General features: G+C 48.8%; 1 protein-coding gene across 2 annotated transcripts in view; it reads right to left on the bottom strand.

The window, feature by feature from the left end:
- UBQLN1 (ubiquilin 1) overlaps positions 1-15225 on the bottom strand; it is a 1098378-nt gene that overhangs the window by 256840 nt on the left and 826313 nt on the right. The window lies entirely within an intron of this gene.

Raw genomic sequence — 15225 nt, 5'->3', positions numbered from 1 at the left:
AGCATTGATTTTGAGTAAATTTCCAACACTCCAATCCCCCCCCCCACCCCGACACGGGGCAGAATTGCTCCCATAGCAAAGTCAATACCCATACTGTTAACGGCTTGCCAGCCATCTAACTTTTCTGCAGGTTTCGGCATGGCCTGTGGGCTTGGAATTGGTCTGCACTGTACATTGTTTTTGAGAATATAGGTCACCAAAGCATGCATTTCCTTATGACGCGTTCAGCTTTGTCTACCTCTGGGGAATTTAGAGTAGCTTTTTCGTTGTTACTTGTCTTCAGTTGAGTTATGTTTAGTTATGCAGTGTTATTTTTGTTGCTTTGCTGTGGTTTGTGTGTTGTATTTGTGGTGTGTCCAAGCGTGTTCATATTTTGACTCCATTGATGAGCAGCTGTTCAATGCAACGTTTTGCCTGGATCAGAGTAGATGAGAACACACACACATGTCGATGCTGGTTCCATTTCCTGTTCTGAACAGCCTCATCTAGGCTATTGTAACTATGTGTGCAGCCGCAAAAGCCTGGAGTCCAATATCCACGCAGGATACCTTCACTGAATTTCCCAGCCATCAACTCCCGCCGCCCCCAGTATGTTTCATATGCCCGGAAATACCAGTGCTCACAGGGAATCTGCGTCAAATGAACACGCTTAATAAGGCGCGAATGGCTCACGCATAGACCTCCTGCTTCGTATAGAACAGTAGTGAGCATGTTGATAATAGTTTCTGGAGCGGCTTCACATCATCAATGCCCCTACTGCACTGCAATCAGGACACAGATAATTAGTTGAATGTTATCAAACTAAAGACTACGTATATGCTGTGCAGAAACAATAAGGCATATTTTAGCATAGTCCAACATATTGCAACAGTGTTCAGCTACAATTCCGGAGCATCTATATACCATATGTTCTGCAATCTCAAACGGACTTCAATCATTTGACTTTATTCATTTAACTTCTTGAGGTGAATGTTGAGCACTTGTTTAATCATTTCCATCAATATTGTGGTCACTACTTAAGTTGTGATTAGCTGCAAATGGTGCATGTTGCCAATAGCCAACCCATTTGTACTATTTACATAGCTAGAACGTAAACAGAGGGTCCAGCGAAGCCACAAATACCTTTCTTCTGAGAATCAGTTAGGGCAGCCCCCTCAGTCTGTATCCCTCTGCTTACATATGAGGATAGGCGTATATCTTATTTACACTGCCAGCTTACCATAACTACACACATCTACAAATGACTGCAAGGAAGCATTATCTCTACTGGTCCTGGGTGTGAATGCAGCGCCAGGAAGAGCAAAAGCAGAAACGAAGCATTGGCTCTTCATGGCGACGTGAGGCAAGGGAGCTGGAAACGGAGCCAGTAATAGGCAGGACTAGCGGGACGGGAAGGTAGGTGATTGAACCTGTTTTTTATGTATCTGCCTGTTAAGTGGAAAGGATCAGAAATCCTACTCAGAGAAGACCAACAGAAATAAGACACTGCAAACAGAAAATCAATTGGGCGAAGGAGGTCTAGATTATAGATTTTATTCGTCATTCTAAGGGAAGTATCCACGATGTGATCCCAGATCTATGAGTGCTGCCTCTGAAACATTCTGGCAGCACATAAGACAAAAAGCACTTTTAGCTTTGGCAAATCAGATCTCAACAGGAAGGAGTCTCTGCATTATTTATTACACTCCTATTGTTGCGGTGGAATTGTGTTCCCATGTACCAGTCCCATAAGGTTTCTGAAGCGTGCGTGTGTTTGTGTGCGTGTGTCTGTGTGTTTGCCAGTCTGTATGGTTCTATGTATGTTTGCGGTATTGTACGACAGCGTGTGTATTTCTTGTGTGTGTGGTCTTCTGTATGTGTGCTTGTGCAGATGTGTTTGGTTGTCTGTTTATGTATTTTTGTGCTCTCTGTGGAAGGTTCCGTGTGTGTCCGTTAGTGCGTGTGTATGTGCTCTGTGAGCATGCCTGTGTATTTGTAGATCTTAAGTGTGCTACATGACAGGGTGGACCACGTGTCTTAGTGCTACATGTCTGTCCCATAATGTGAGCATGGAACCTAAGATTGCATATGTCACAAATCCCCAGGTTCTCACAACACTTCGCAAGTCAGGCACTCTCCTCTCACATGAGGCCAGCAGGCAATTCATGTTCAAATCTCCAGCAGAGCCAACGTAGCTTTCGTGGTTGATGATAATAATTCCTGTCATTACGTTGCAAGCGGAAGAATCCGGCATTTAGCACTGCGTCACTTAACATACCCGGTGGTAGTTTTTGCATGTGGCCAAAATCTCTGAATGTTTGCGCATATGTTTCATGCATTGCCACGTTTTTCTAGTAAAAAATAAAATGTGCTTGCAGTTTGCCAATATGTCCTGACTCGTTTTGAGATTAAAAAAGCAAAGCTGCATTAGTTCTCACTGTTCTGAAAATGCACGTAGACTGCACTAGTAATGTTTTTCTTAGTGGGCACCATATTTTTTCAGTAAAAAGACAATTGCCATCCAGTTAGTGGGCGAGTACATTTCTCCAAGGTCGATTAGATAAATTAAGTTACTCGACCTGCAGGTCTAGCATGTTTTTTTTAGATTTCTCGAGGCCTTTTGGAGGATGGGTATGAATTGTGTTACAGACTTTTTGTCCCCGAAAATGTTGTCGACAAAGTCCTTGTCCTGTTGGACCTCTTGAGTCTCTATTTTAAAGTGTTGGGCAGCTTTTAGAAGCAGCTAGTAATATTGGAGCCGATTATGTGTGGGGGAGTCAGCCACTGGCGGATCTTGGTCATCTGGGGACTGTATGACGTAAATATCGGGGCCGTCCTGATCATAGGTCTTGGTCGCCTTGAGAACCTGGATCCTACGAGTATGAAGGATCTACAATTTATACATCCTGTGAGGGGTCTTGGATATGTGAGGCAACAGGAGTTTGGGTAGAAGTGCTGGGTTGGGAGCTGTCTAACGGTAACACTTTAGAAGGTGGTTTACCACTAGATACACTTTTTCACCCTGTGCAGAACTCTGGTGATTCATGAACTCTAGGAAGCAAGAGATCCTTCTCATCACCCAGTCAAAGCTTTCAGGTGTCCATTCAGTGGACCTCAGGAAAACAGGAGGGGCAGGTGTCTCTTGAAGAGGGGTCTGCTTTTTCGAATGATAGTGTGTCCTCAGATGGAGTTTAGCCAGTTTCGTGTGCGTTGAAATTTTGGTACGTTTCGATGTTTTAGACTTTAGGAGCATTTTTGCAACTTGTTTTTTTGATAAGTTCTTTCATTTTCAACATTTTAGAAGAAGGCGTTGAAGGTTTTGGTTTCGATGTGTGTGCTTCGGCGCACCAACGGAGGGCCTTTTGGGTGTGGTGTCTGAAACAAGCCTACTCGGTACCTGTTTAGGAGATGTCCCAAAGGACATAGGCAATTTGGAATGGGACCTCTCCTTAGACACTGTACGTCTGTGAATGGTTAACATTGTGGTCGGCGTTCGGCCGGTGGGGTATTTCTTTAGTGTGCGCTTTTGCCATCGGTTGTCTTCTCTGTAACAGGACCGCTAGCCTGCTTATTGGAGTCCGGGGCTCGGACATGGGGTTCTTCCAAACCATGATCGCCTTCTACGTCGCTAAGAACGTAGATGCTGCCATCGCTGGATTGACTGGCCACGTCTATGGCCCATCGCTTAGTGCAGTGGTATTCTAAGGTCTCAAGTCGGAAAAGCTTGGAGGATTTGCAGTGCTTTTCAACATGATACTGTGGAAGACAGTAGTTGCACACCCAGTGCGGGTCCTTTCAGGGGCATTTCAAACTACAAGATGGGCAGCATTTAAAGGGCGTATTTTCCACATTTGATGGTAAAGGCAGCTCGATGATAAAGGGGAATAGAAGGTGTCGAAATAGGCATTTTCTAAACGTACGAGTGTATGACCTCCCCCCACTGTCCCTACTGTAAAAGGACTAGGCCCAGTGGGGACGAAGTAACGGTCGAGACAAGGCCTGTCGCCGAGAGCCGTCGAAGTGGTTCTTTAAAGCGGCAGGTGATGGCGGATATAAGAAAGTATAAATAAGAAAGTCTAAAGTTAAAATGTATCATATCTAAGGCGTTTGCCTGGTGAACAACACTACGTGCGACAGACTACGATGGCAGAAAAACATTATCTGAGAGACATTGATGCGTGAAGGACCATGGGTACAGTAGACGTCACTCTAGGGATAGTATTACTCACATGCCGAGTCGAGGTCCCTTTTCAAGATTCACAGAGACAAAGAGTTGGTCTGTTTTCCTGAGCGGTTTGGTCTTGTTTACATAGTAAAGGACAGCCCTCCTTACATCTAATGTATGGAGTTTCTCAGCTAAGCTTGTTAGGTTCTGAAAGAAAACCGGTAGCTCAATGGACTGGTTTATGTGAAATTTGGAAATTAATTTAGGTGAGAACCTAGGATGTGTTTGTAAAACCAGTTTGTCCTTATGGATGACAAAAAAGAATGGGTCTTGTACTGACAATGCTGTAAGTTCACTAACTCCTCATATGGATGCAATAGTCACTAAGAAGGAAGTCTTATATGCGAGGTGTTTAAGACTTGACTTATGCATAGGCTCAAAAGGAGGACCCATGAGCTTTCCAAGTACTACATTGAGATCCCAGCCTGGCGGTCGGTTTGAAATAGGAGGGTGGAGTCTCTTCACACCCTCCATAAATGCCTTAATGACAGGAACCTTCCACCATGATACTTTCTTATGAGAGGTGGTGTAAGCTGATAAAGCCGCCAGGTGATTCTTTATAGAGTCAAACACTAACCCTGAGTCGAGCACGTGGAGCGTATACTGAAAAATGTGGGATGGAGTACATCCTATGGGATTTATTTGTTTAGACTGGCACCAAATTACAAAATCGATTCCACTTATCAAAATAACAGTGTCTGGTGTTTGGTTTACGTGCCTCCTTGAGGATATCCATACACCTTTGTGGTAGATGAAGATGTCCAAACTCTATGACCTCAGGCGCCACGCTGCCAAGTTCATGGAGTGAGGTTGAGGGTGTAATGTTATTCCCCATGCTTGGTCAGCAAACTGGTCTGGCACCGGAGATTGATGGGATTGCACATCGCCAGTTTGCGCAAATGTGGATACCATGCTTGTCTTGCCCACATGGGAGCAACTAGGAGGAGCGTCATCTGTTCTCTGTGGATCTTGTTCACCACCCTGTTCATTAGAGGAGTTGGGGAGAAAAGCGTAGGCAAATTTCCCTGACCAACTCATCCATAGGGCGTACCCTTGGAGTCTGGTTGGCGAAACATGGACACGAAGTCTGGGCATTGCTTGTTTTCTCTTGTAGCAAACAAGTATAGCGTAGGGTAACCCCACTACGAGAAGATGTGCTCTACGACGCTTGTGTCGAGTCGCCATTCGTGTTCCTCTGGTAGGGGATCTCTGCTTAGCGAGTCTACCAGGGTGTGCAGTCCCCCTGGAAAATGTTGGGAAGTTAGAAACATCCCTCCTTTTGAGTGCCCATTTCCATATTTTCTGTGCTAACTTGGACAGATTTGGAGAATGTGTGCCCCCCTGCTTGTTGATTTAGAACTTTGCAGTGGTGCCGTCTGTTAGGGTCTGCACCGACTGATTTGTCAGCTGTGCTTCGAATTCTTGAAGCGCCTTGAATTCCAGCAGGTTGCTATGGTTCTGTGCAGTGATGTGAGTCCACAGATCATGCGCTGGGAGATGAAGGTGATGTGCCCCCCAACCGGAGAGTGACGCGTCTGTTGTAACTACTGCTTGCATCGCAGGATCATGGAAGGGTTTTCCCTTTAACAGATTCGCCTTTGTCCACCAGCGAAGGGCTTGTACTAGTGTTGGCGAAAGGAACAAGTTACTTACCTGTAACTGTTGTTCTCCAGCATGGGTCTGGCATGGCTTCACATGCTGATGAATATTTCCCATCGTCAGGCTGGGAATCCTCTGTAAAGAAAAAATCAGCATCAGTTTCGTTTCTGATCTGTCTTTCTTAGTAGTAACTGATCTCTGGGTCATACTGCCCCGGGCCAATGACTGCCCTCTCCCTAAGCCCCTCCCCTGGCAGCCATCCTCAGATTTGGTAGCACGTAAAGTGGCAGTATGACCAATTGAAGAGCCGCAGAGGGGAAGGAGGGAGGGTTCGCATTTGAGTCCATGCCAGACCCATGCTGGAGAACAACAGTTACAGGTAAGTAACTTGTTCCTTCTCCAGCATGGGGTCTGGCATGGATTCACATGCTCATGAATATAAGAATACATAGCAATATACACATGCACAACCACGGGAGGTGGCAACAGGCTCAACATTAAGCAATACAACAACTCAACATTAAGCATCTCTTACCTCCTCACCAGGCTCACCTTAAGCAAACAGGTTGCGCAGCACTGCTTGGCTGACCCTGGACTCCTCCCTGGAGTCCCGATCGACGCAGTAGAATCTTGTGAAGGTGTGTGTAGACCTCCACGTAGCAGCCCTGCAGATGTCGAGCAGGGGCACACCAGACAGGAACGCCGTAGTAGCAGCAATCGCTCTGGTCGAATGGGCTCTCGGACGGCCGGGCAGCGGTCGGTTTGCCAACCGGTGACAGTGCATGATGCAGCCGGAGAGCCATCTGGAAATGGAAGCCTTTGAGAGAGCCTTCCCTTGATTCACAGGTCCAAAGTTCACAAACAGCTGTGATGTCTTCCGAAAACTCTTTGTGCGGTCCACGTAGAACTTCAGCGCCCTAGCTACGTCCAGCGAGTGGCTGGACTCGGCCTCTCGGCCTGTGACAAAGGCGACGGGAAGAAAACTGGCAACACCAAGGGCTCGTTGAGGTGGAAGTCCGACTGCACCTTGGGCATAAAGGAGGGGTGCGTCCTCAGCACCACCCTCGTGTCGTGAAAAGTCAAGTATGGAGGTTTGCAAGATAAGGCCTGGATCTCTCCCACTCGTCGTGCGGAGGTGATGGCCACAAGAAATGCGGTCTTCCACGACAGGAAATTCAACGGCGCCGAATGCATAGGCTCGAATGGGGCCCCCCATGAGCCTGGTCAGCACCACGTTGAGCTCCCACGCCGGGGCAGGGGCCTTCAATGGCGGGAACAATCGTAATAGTCCCTTCATAAATTCCTTCACCAGGCGATGAGACCACAAGGACGCCCGTCCTGTAGTTCTAGTGTATCAGTAGATAGCAGCCAGATGTATCTTGATGGAGGCGTGAGCCAGCCCAGCTTTGGCCAGCGACAGTAGGTACGGCAATACTTGAGGGGCCGTAATCCGCAGAGGGTTAATCTTCTGTGCACGGCACCAGACAGAGAACCTCTTCCACTTATGTCCATAGCACTTGAGAGTTGAGGACGCCCTGGCTTTTGCAAGAACCTCTCTGCAGTCAGCCGGGATATCGTATCCTCCAAACTCTAGTGCTACAGGAGCCAAGCCTGCAAGTTCAGCGACTCCGGGTCGTGATGAAGAATGGCGCCTCCTTTGGAGAGAAGAACCGCGTCCGTCGCCAGCTTGATAGGTGGGGACGCTGACAATTCCAGAAGGTCCGGGAACCAGATCTGTCTCGGCCACGCCGGTGCGACGAGGATCCTCCTGCACCTAGACCTCTTGAGCTGGTTGATGAGACGGAGCAGCAACGGCAACGGAGGGAATGCGTACAGGAACAGGCCGTCCCAAGGGAACGAGAAAGCATCGCCCATGCTCCCCGGCTGTGTGAACCTGCTGGCGAACCTCTGGCATTTGGAGTTCGTCGCGAACAGGTCGATCTGGGGTTTGCCCCATCGTTGAAAGAGCCGATCCACCTGGTCCTGGCGTAGTTCCCACTCGTGGCACAAGCGCAGCTCCCTGCTGAGTGAGTCGGCGGTGGTGTTTTTTATTCCTGCCAGGTGGAAGGAAACCCGAAACATCCCCTGGGCGACGGCCCAGTGCCACAGATCCAGGGCCTCCTTGGATAGGGCTGGGGACCTGGTGCCTCCCTGCTTCCGGATGTAGAACATCATGGTGGTGTTGTCGGTGAAGAGCCTCACCACTTTGTCCTTGAGGGACGGAAGGAACGATTTGAACGCCCAGAAAACGGCTCGTAGCTCCAGGATGTTGATGTGGAGAGACCTCTCCTCCGGGAGTCAGAGGACTCTTGGGTGGAGATCTCCGGTGTGGGCCCCCCATCCCTCCAGGGAGGCGTCCGTCGTCACCGTCTCCTGATACGCCGGGGTCTGACAGTCCATGCCTGCCGTGAGGTGCGCACGGGTACCCCACCATAGAATCGCCAGACGGAACTCCTCGTCGATCGGGATCCTGTCTTCGAAGCTGCCCGCCACTTGAATCCAGCGGGCGTCGAGGAACTCTTGTAGCGGACGCATCCGAAGTCTGCAAAGCGGCACAAGGTAGATGCATGAGGACATCATCCCGAGGAGGGACTTGATGGATCTCACCCTGGCCACATCCGTGGCTAACAGGCGCTGCACCTAGCCCAAAATGGCCTTCGTCCTTTCTTCCGACGGAGATGCCAATCGCTGCACTTTATCGAACTTCGCTCCCAGAAACAGTGCCACCTGCGACGGAACCAGGTGGGATTTGGGGTAGTTGATGGCGAATCCCAGTTCCGTGAGCAGGCGCACGGTCCTCGCTGTGTGTTCGACGGCGAGTTCTCTTGACCTTGCACGGATTACCCAGTCGTCCAGGTAGGGGTAGACGTGGATCCCCTGCAGGCGCAGCCGCGCCGCCACTGGTGCGAGGCACTTGGTGAACACTCTGGGTGCCGACTTTAATCCGAACGGCAGAGCTCTAATTGGTAGTGACGCCCCTGGACTACGAATCTGAGGAACTTTGTGTCCTTTTAGAATGGGGATGTGGAAGTAAGCATCCTCCAGGTCCAACGATGACAGGAAGTCGCCCTCCTCCAGCTGTCCCAGCACGTGCTGGAGGGTGACCATCCTAAATTTCTGTGCCTTGATGTACTTGTTTAACCGACGCAGGTCCAGGATGGGGCGCCAACCGCCTGTCTTCTTTCTGACGAGGAAGTACCTTGAGTATACTCCGGAGCCCCGGGGCCTCTTGGGGACGAGCTCGACGGCACCTTTCTTGAGCATCGCCCTTACCTCCAACAGCAGTTGAGGGACGCGATTCTCCTTCCTAGCCATAGGAGGAATGCGAGGACACTTCTTTTGAAATTCTAGCGAGTGTCCGCGGGCCAGGGTGTCCAGCACCCAACGGTCGGTGGAGATGGACTCCCACACGCTGACTAACTTCATCAGCCGGCCTCCCACCGGGGTGCTTCGGTGGGGGTCCGACGCTACGGCCGGTTCAGTCCTGCTTGGAAGAGGCCTTGCCGCCTTGGCCTCCTTGACGACGGCAGCGAGGCTCTCCTTGCTTGCCGCGACCTTTGAAGGCCTCCTGGGACTAGGAGCAGGCCGCCTGGCGGTACGTAGAAGAGCCACCGCTGGATCCCTTGGAGGCTCCTTGTCTGCCTACGGAGCTCCGAAAGGGCCGCCGTTGACTCCCAGGGCTCGGGCTGTCTCTGTCGGTCTTGATGGCCTGGAGGGACTCATCCACCGTCTTCCCAAACAGGTTGTTGCCGTCGAACGGCATGTCCAACACTCTGGTCTGGACGTCCTGGCAAAAGTCCATAGCCTTGAGCCATCCACATCGTCTAAGGCAAACCCTGTTGCCCAGCTAGCGAAATCCGTTATCGGCAATGTCCGTTGCCACCGTTATGGCGTGATCTGACGCCACCTCACCTACCTGCAGAATCTGTAGGGCCTCCACCCGCTTGTCGTCCGGTAGGAAGTCTAGCAGGGGAGCTATCTTGAACCAAAGCTCCCTGTCGTAACGGGGCACAATCGCTAAGGCATTGGCCGCCTTAATCGTAGTCGCCGCCGACGAGATGACTCGTCGTCCCATGGAGTCTAACTTGCCCTCGTTGTCCAGCAGGGAAGTGGAAGTTGAAGCCGCTGCACCCGCCGCTTTCTTCTTGGCCGCTGCCGAGACGACCAAGTCCGGCGTAAGCTGGGCCCTGAGGCACAAGGGGGCGGCGTCGGGGCGGGGACCCGGTACTTCTTCTCGTACCTGTCCCTTTTGGCGGGTGTCGTGGAAGGGTTTTTCAGGATAGCCAGCCCTTCGTCCCAGATGACGTCGAGCAACGGTACCGCGAGGACCGTCTTTCTCTTGGCCTCCCGCCGTTGGTAAAGAAAGCCTTCCTTTTTCTGTTCCTCAGGGCAGAGCAGGAAGAGCTCGGATGCCCTGGCTATCATGGCATGGAAAGAGCCAATTTTGTCGAACGGAGAGGCCCGAGGGAGGGGTGATGAAGGAATGTCTGTTGCATCATCGCCACCGTTGTCGTCCGTGCCCGTTTCTGTATCCGTCGCCGTATCATCCCGAGGGTCTGGCGAGGGGGATGAGGGGTCCACAGGCCTTGTGGGCACAAAGGGCGGTGCAGGGTGGACTCTCCTCTGCTTGTTCGGAGGGCTTCCCGACGGTCCTGGTTCTGGATCCTCCGTCGGGGGTCCGTGGTAACCTCGTCCTTCTCTCAGTACATAAGGATTGGATCGCCAACAAAATGGCCGCCAAGCTATCCTGGGGCTTGGGCAATGGCTGCGACGGGCAGGATGGCTGCTCCACTGGGCCCTCGTCGTCGCCATAGTCCCTATCTTCGATCACATCAGCAGGATCCTTATCGCTTCTCGCACATCAGCAGGAGGCCCTCGGCTCCCTTTGAGATCGACCGTGGCCTCCCCAGAAGCTTACCCGGGTTCTCGGACTTCCTCTTCCCGGAACCAGAGTGCTGGCTCGTGGTTGATCGTCCCGGGGAAGTCGCGTCCTGCTTGGCAGCCGAAGAGCCCGACCTTTGGGCGCTCCCGGTGCCTGCGGACTAACGGTGCTTGGCCTTCTGTTGGGCCCCCCGTCGCCGGGGCGCCCTCACAGGATTTAGAAGACCGCTCAGACTTTTTCTTCGCCTTCTCACCTGCTGCGCCCTTCTCCAGCCAGGCGGTGAGGCGGGAACGACGATCTTGCTTGGTATGTTACGACAGGTTCTTGCAGAACGCACAGTCCTTCTCCACGTACGCCTTGCCCTCATGAAGGCAGTAGAGACACCTCGAATGCTCGTCCTCCTTGAAAACATTTTGCAATCCGCATCCCGGGCAGCTCCTGAACAGCTTGGATCCGGGAGTCGAGCTTCCCTTGTCCTGGGCCATGTCCGTTGAGGTAGGCCTCAGATCTTCTGGAATCCTCCAAGAGACGTAACTCGACGAAAACTTCACCCTTGAGGGGCGTAGAAGAGTTCCGAAACGGGTCCCCGTTATCGGAAGTAGAAACGGTGAAGCTTGAGGCTCGATTAAACTGAAAAAATGAGAAAATCTCCTGAAAAAGTGTGAAAACGCAGTAAAAGCTCGAGAGCTAAAGCACGAAGACTCCCAACACTTGAACGTGCGGTAAAAATATGAGGATGGCTGCCAGGGGAGGGGCTTAGGGAGAGGGCAGTCATTGGCTGGGGGCAGTATGACCCAAAGATCAGTGATTGGTTACTACTAAGAATGACAGATCAGAAACTAAACTGATATTGATTTTTTCTTTACCGAGGATTCCCAGCCTGACGACGGGGAATATTCATGAGCATGTGAATCCATGCCAGACCCCATGCTGGAGAACGACCATTAGCTCGTCCCACTCAACGCTTGCCTCAGACCACTGTTTCGCCAACCACTCCTGCAGAAGGCGCATGCGCAAACATGAGTTTGGGAGCAGGTAAATGCAAGATGCCATCATGCCGAGCAAACGGGGGGGGGGGGCGAGGGGGTGGTCGTTTGAGGGTCGTTGCAGTAACTCCACGCAATAACCTCCGTGCCACGGTTGATAACAGTCACTTGTCCGAGGTGATACCCTCACATGCATGAGTGAAGTGTGTTATACGCCCTCCTACTGGAGGGGCAAGGGAGGGGCCCTGAAACGGGTAGTCGTTTCGGAGGTGCTGCTCCACCTCTGGAAGTGGAAGACCTCCCCCGGCCGCGAGATCTACGCTGGTCCCTTTGGAAGCCTTGAGAGGCTTGTCCTTGGTTGGAGTCCCAGGATGAGCCCTGATTTTGGCCATATCCAGAACCCCTTTTCGAGTTTTGTCCTCGAAAACGACAAAAATGTGTATGCCTCTTTGGCCTGGTGGTTTGTTAGTTAGCTGGCCTAATGATTTAAGAGTGTAATACTCTTCTTTATCAGACTTTAACACATCCTCAACCACTTTGCACAATAGGACATTTGGTTCAATAGGCATGTTGTCTGCATTTCCAATTTAAATCCTGTGTCCCTTCACCGATGATTCTACCTGCATTATCTGCAGCCTCCTTTTGCCTTTCCTTCTGCTACTGCAAGGGACAGTTGCGACTTTGGAGCTTCTGGAGCCGAGGCCATTAGGGTTGCAATCTCTTCCCACTTATGGCAGTTGTAACTTGCCAATAAAGTGGTATTGTTAGCAATCCTTGTTTCAAAAGCTGCTGATGTGGCCACTTCTGGCTCTCATTTTTTTTTATTTTTTATTTTTATTGGTTTGTTACAAACCTTTAAAAAGTGAAAGACAGTTAAAATATCAAGATTTATGCCTTTTTTTTTACAATATACATATCTATTGAACCTGAGACCATCATTGACAACTCAATAGTCAGTTAACTAATTGATGTATCCAACCTTTAGTTTTTCATAGAATATTTTAGTTTTTCTATCTTTTCTAAGAAGGTCAATTCAATTGTTAATTTTCGATCAGCGTCATTATATAAGATTCTCCACCAGTCTTCTATGTCTAACGATGGTCTCATGATTACATACTTAGCAAAATGCTAATTTCTTTCATGAGTTAAACCCGGGCAGTTTAAAGTTAGATGTTTCAAGGTTTCACTTGGGCCTTCGCACAAGCGACATGATGTGGATACAAGCTTTTCTTTTGACCAGAAGTTTAGTTTTTCTTTTGTTGGCAGTTGGTTTAGTCGGAATTTTAAGAAGAAATGTCTACGAGCATTCCGAGGGAATTTTTCAAGGTAATGTTCTACCATGTTGTGTTTTTTTGCTTCCACAGGAACTAAGTTCATAGCTCTATGTTGACTGCGGATGTCGATGGTATCTATCAAGTCTTGGATCCACAACAAGGTTTTGACTTTGTTTGGGTTACTTTCTAAGGTGAGGAAATCCGTGCTTATGTCATTTAAGATTTTATCACAGCGTTTTGCCCATATGGTGAGAATGTTCAGCCGATTTCCAGTGTCAAGGTCCTGCAACATTGCATACTGGAGCACCGTCTGCTGCATTTTCATTTTGCGATATTCATTAAGAGTATTCCACGATATTCTCGCATTGATGGATATTAAGCCCAGCTTCTATCGTATGCATGCAGTTGGTATGCCCTTAGGCAGCCTCAGCACTCTTGACCAGAATTAATGTTCTAATGAAGACCAGAACTCTGGTTTGCAGCCAAATGCGGCCTCAGCACCATGTATTAGTGCTGGGACAGCCTTCTGTTTGTAAAAGTTCAACACTGGAGTTATGAAAAATGTCCCATACTTTTTAGCATCATTAATGCTAGAGCTGATCCACATTCCTAAGTATGAGGTTTGTTTTACTATTTTGATGGAATCTGTTCCAATTTTCCAGGTGAACTTTTTTGAAGCTGATGTGTGCTTGGTCTTTTGTAGATTTTGCAAGATCAATATTTCTGATTTATTTTTGTTTACACATAGTCCATTTTGTTGAATATACTGCTGCAGGATGTTTAGCTTTCGTTGTAGTCCAATGTCAGAGATGAATAAATTGAAGATTACTGATGCCAAGGGGCAGCCTTGTTTCACTCCTCGACCAGTATATATGGGATTTGATAGAGCCCCCTTTTGGGTCAGTCTCACTCTTAAGTGAGTACAGTTAGGTGTGCAGCTCTTTTATTGCCATAATTAGGCTTTTCGGACATCTCCATGCAATTAGCTTTTGCCACAGCAGCTCTCTATTGATACTATCAAAAGCTTGTGATGGATCTATAAACGCAAGATATATGTTCTGATGGCCTCCATTTTTAAAACGTTGAGTGAGCAAGTTTAGTCCACATCCTACTCCTTTCACAAAGACAGTCTGGCGAAGGTCTAGATGTCCACTGGTTTTTATCCAGTTTGATAGTTGTTTCTGTAATTGTATTGCATAAATCTTTCCTAAAACGTCCAAGAGTGTGATCGGTCTGTAGTTCTTTGGGTCAGCCCGATTTCCTTTTTTGAATATCGGGACCACGACCGCACTCTTCCAGGAGGCAGCTGTCATCATTTTGCAGGCTATGGTTGTGAAGAGGTTGAAACACAAGGACGCCCACTCTTTAGGGTTTTGTTTTAAGATAATTTGTCAGGCCATCCGGACCTGGTGCCCGTGATGTGCTGCACCGCACCGCATAATGCTTTGAAGAATGTCGTCTTCATCGAACTGAAGGTTCCAGTGTGTTAATTTTGGGTAGTCAGGATCAATTGTGGTTTCTTTTTTCTCATACTCTTTTGTAAAGTGCAGCACCCACTGAGCTTCTGTTACCATGTTGGTTTGAACGGCTTTTTGTTCACAGCTGCTCTGGTTTATTAATTTCCAGAACTTTTGCGAGTTATTTGTTAGGCTGCGCATCATTGCCTCTGCATCTCTTTGCTGTAGTATTATCTAATGTGACATTAGGCAGTTTTTGTAGTTTTGTTTACATTTTTTCCAGGCGATTTTTTTGTTCTTTACTAACAGAGGCTCTAAGTAATCTCAACTCCTTGCGTAGTTTTTGTCTTCTCTTTACGAGTACACTGTCATATTGGTGCTTCGGTTTAAAGGCTCCATTTTTTAAAACCATTGTTCTTGTATATATATATAGAGTGCTGCAATAGGTGAGAATAACCCACTTCTGTTGGGTGATGATTGCTTGAGTGTTTAGCATATGTATTTACAATAGCTTTTACTTCAATGGCATTCATCTTCAGACGAGTCCTATTTGGTTCTAGCAGGACATTCTGATTCCAGCAATCAGCCTTTACGCTCTCACCATATGTAAGAGATAGTTTAAGTTGGCTGTGATCGCTCGTCAGCATCTTTGTAATTTCGAGCAACTTTGTTTTGTAAGATTATTCGACACATAAAATAAGTCTATAGTTGAAGTCGACTTCGTGTCACTCCACGTTGCGTGAGCAGGGATGTCACCATTGGTGTTACCATTTAAGATTGTAAGTTTCTGCCGTCATTTGCAGTGTACCATCTGGATGCTAAT

This window comes from Ambystoma mexicanum, chromosome 6p, assembly GCF_040938575.1.
Source record: "Ambystoma mexicanum isolate Mex_15411 chromosome 6p, UKY_AmexF1_1, whole genome shotgun sequence".
Taxonomy (NCBI): Eukaryota; Metazoa; Chordata; class Amphibia; order Caudata; family Ambystomatidae; genus Ambystoma; species Ambystoma mexicanum.
Note: the sequence above shows the minus strand (reverse complement) of the source record. Positions and strands in the feature narration are given on the sequence as shown.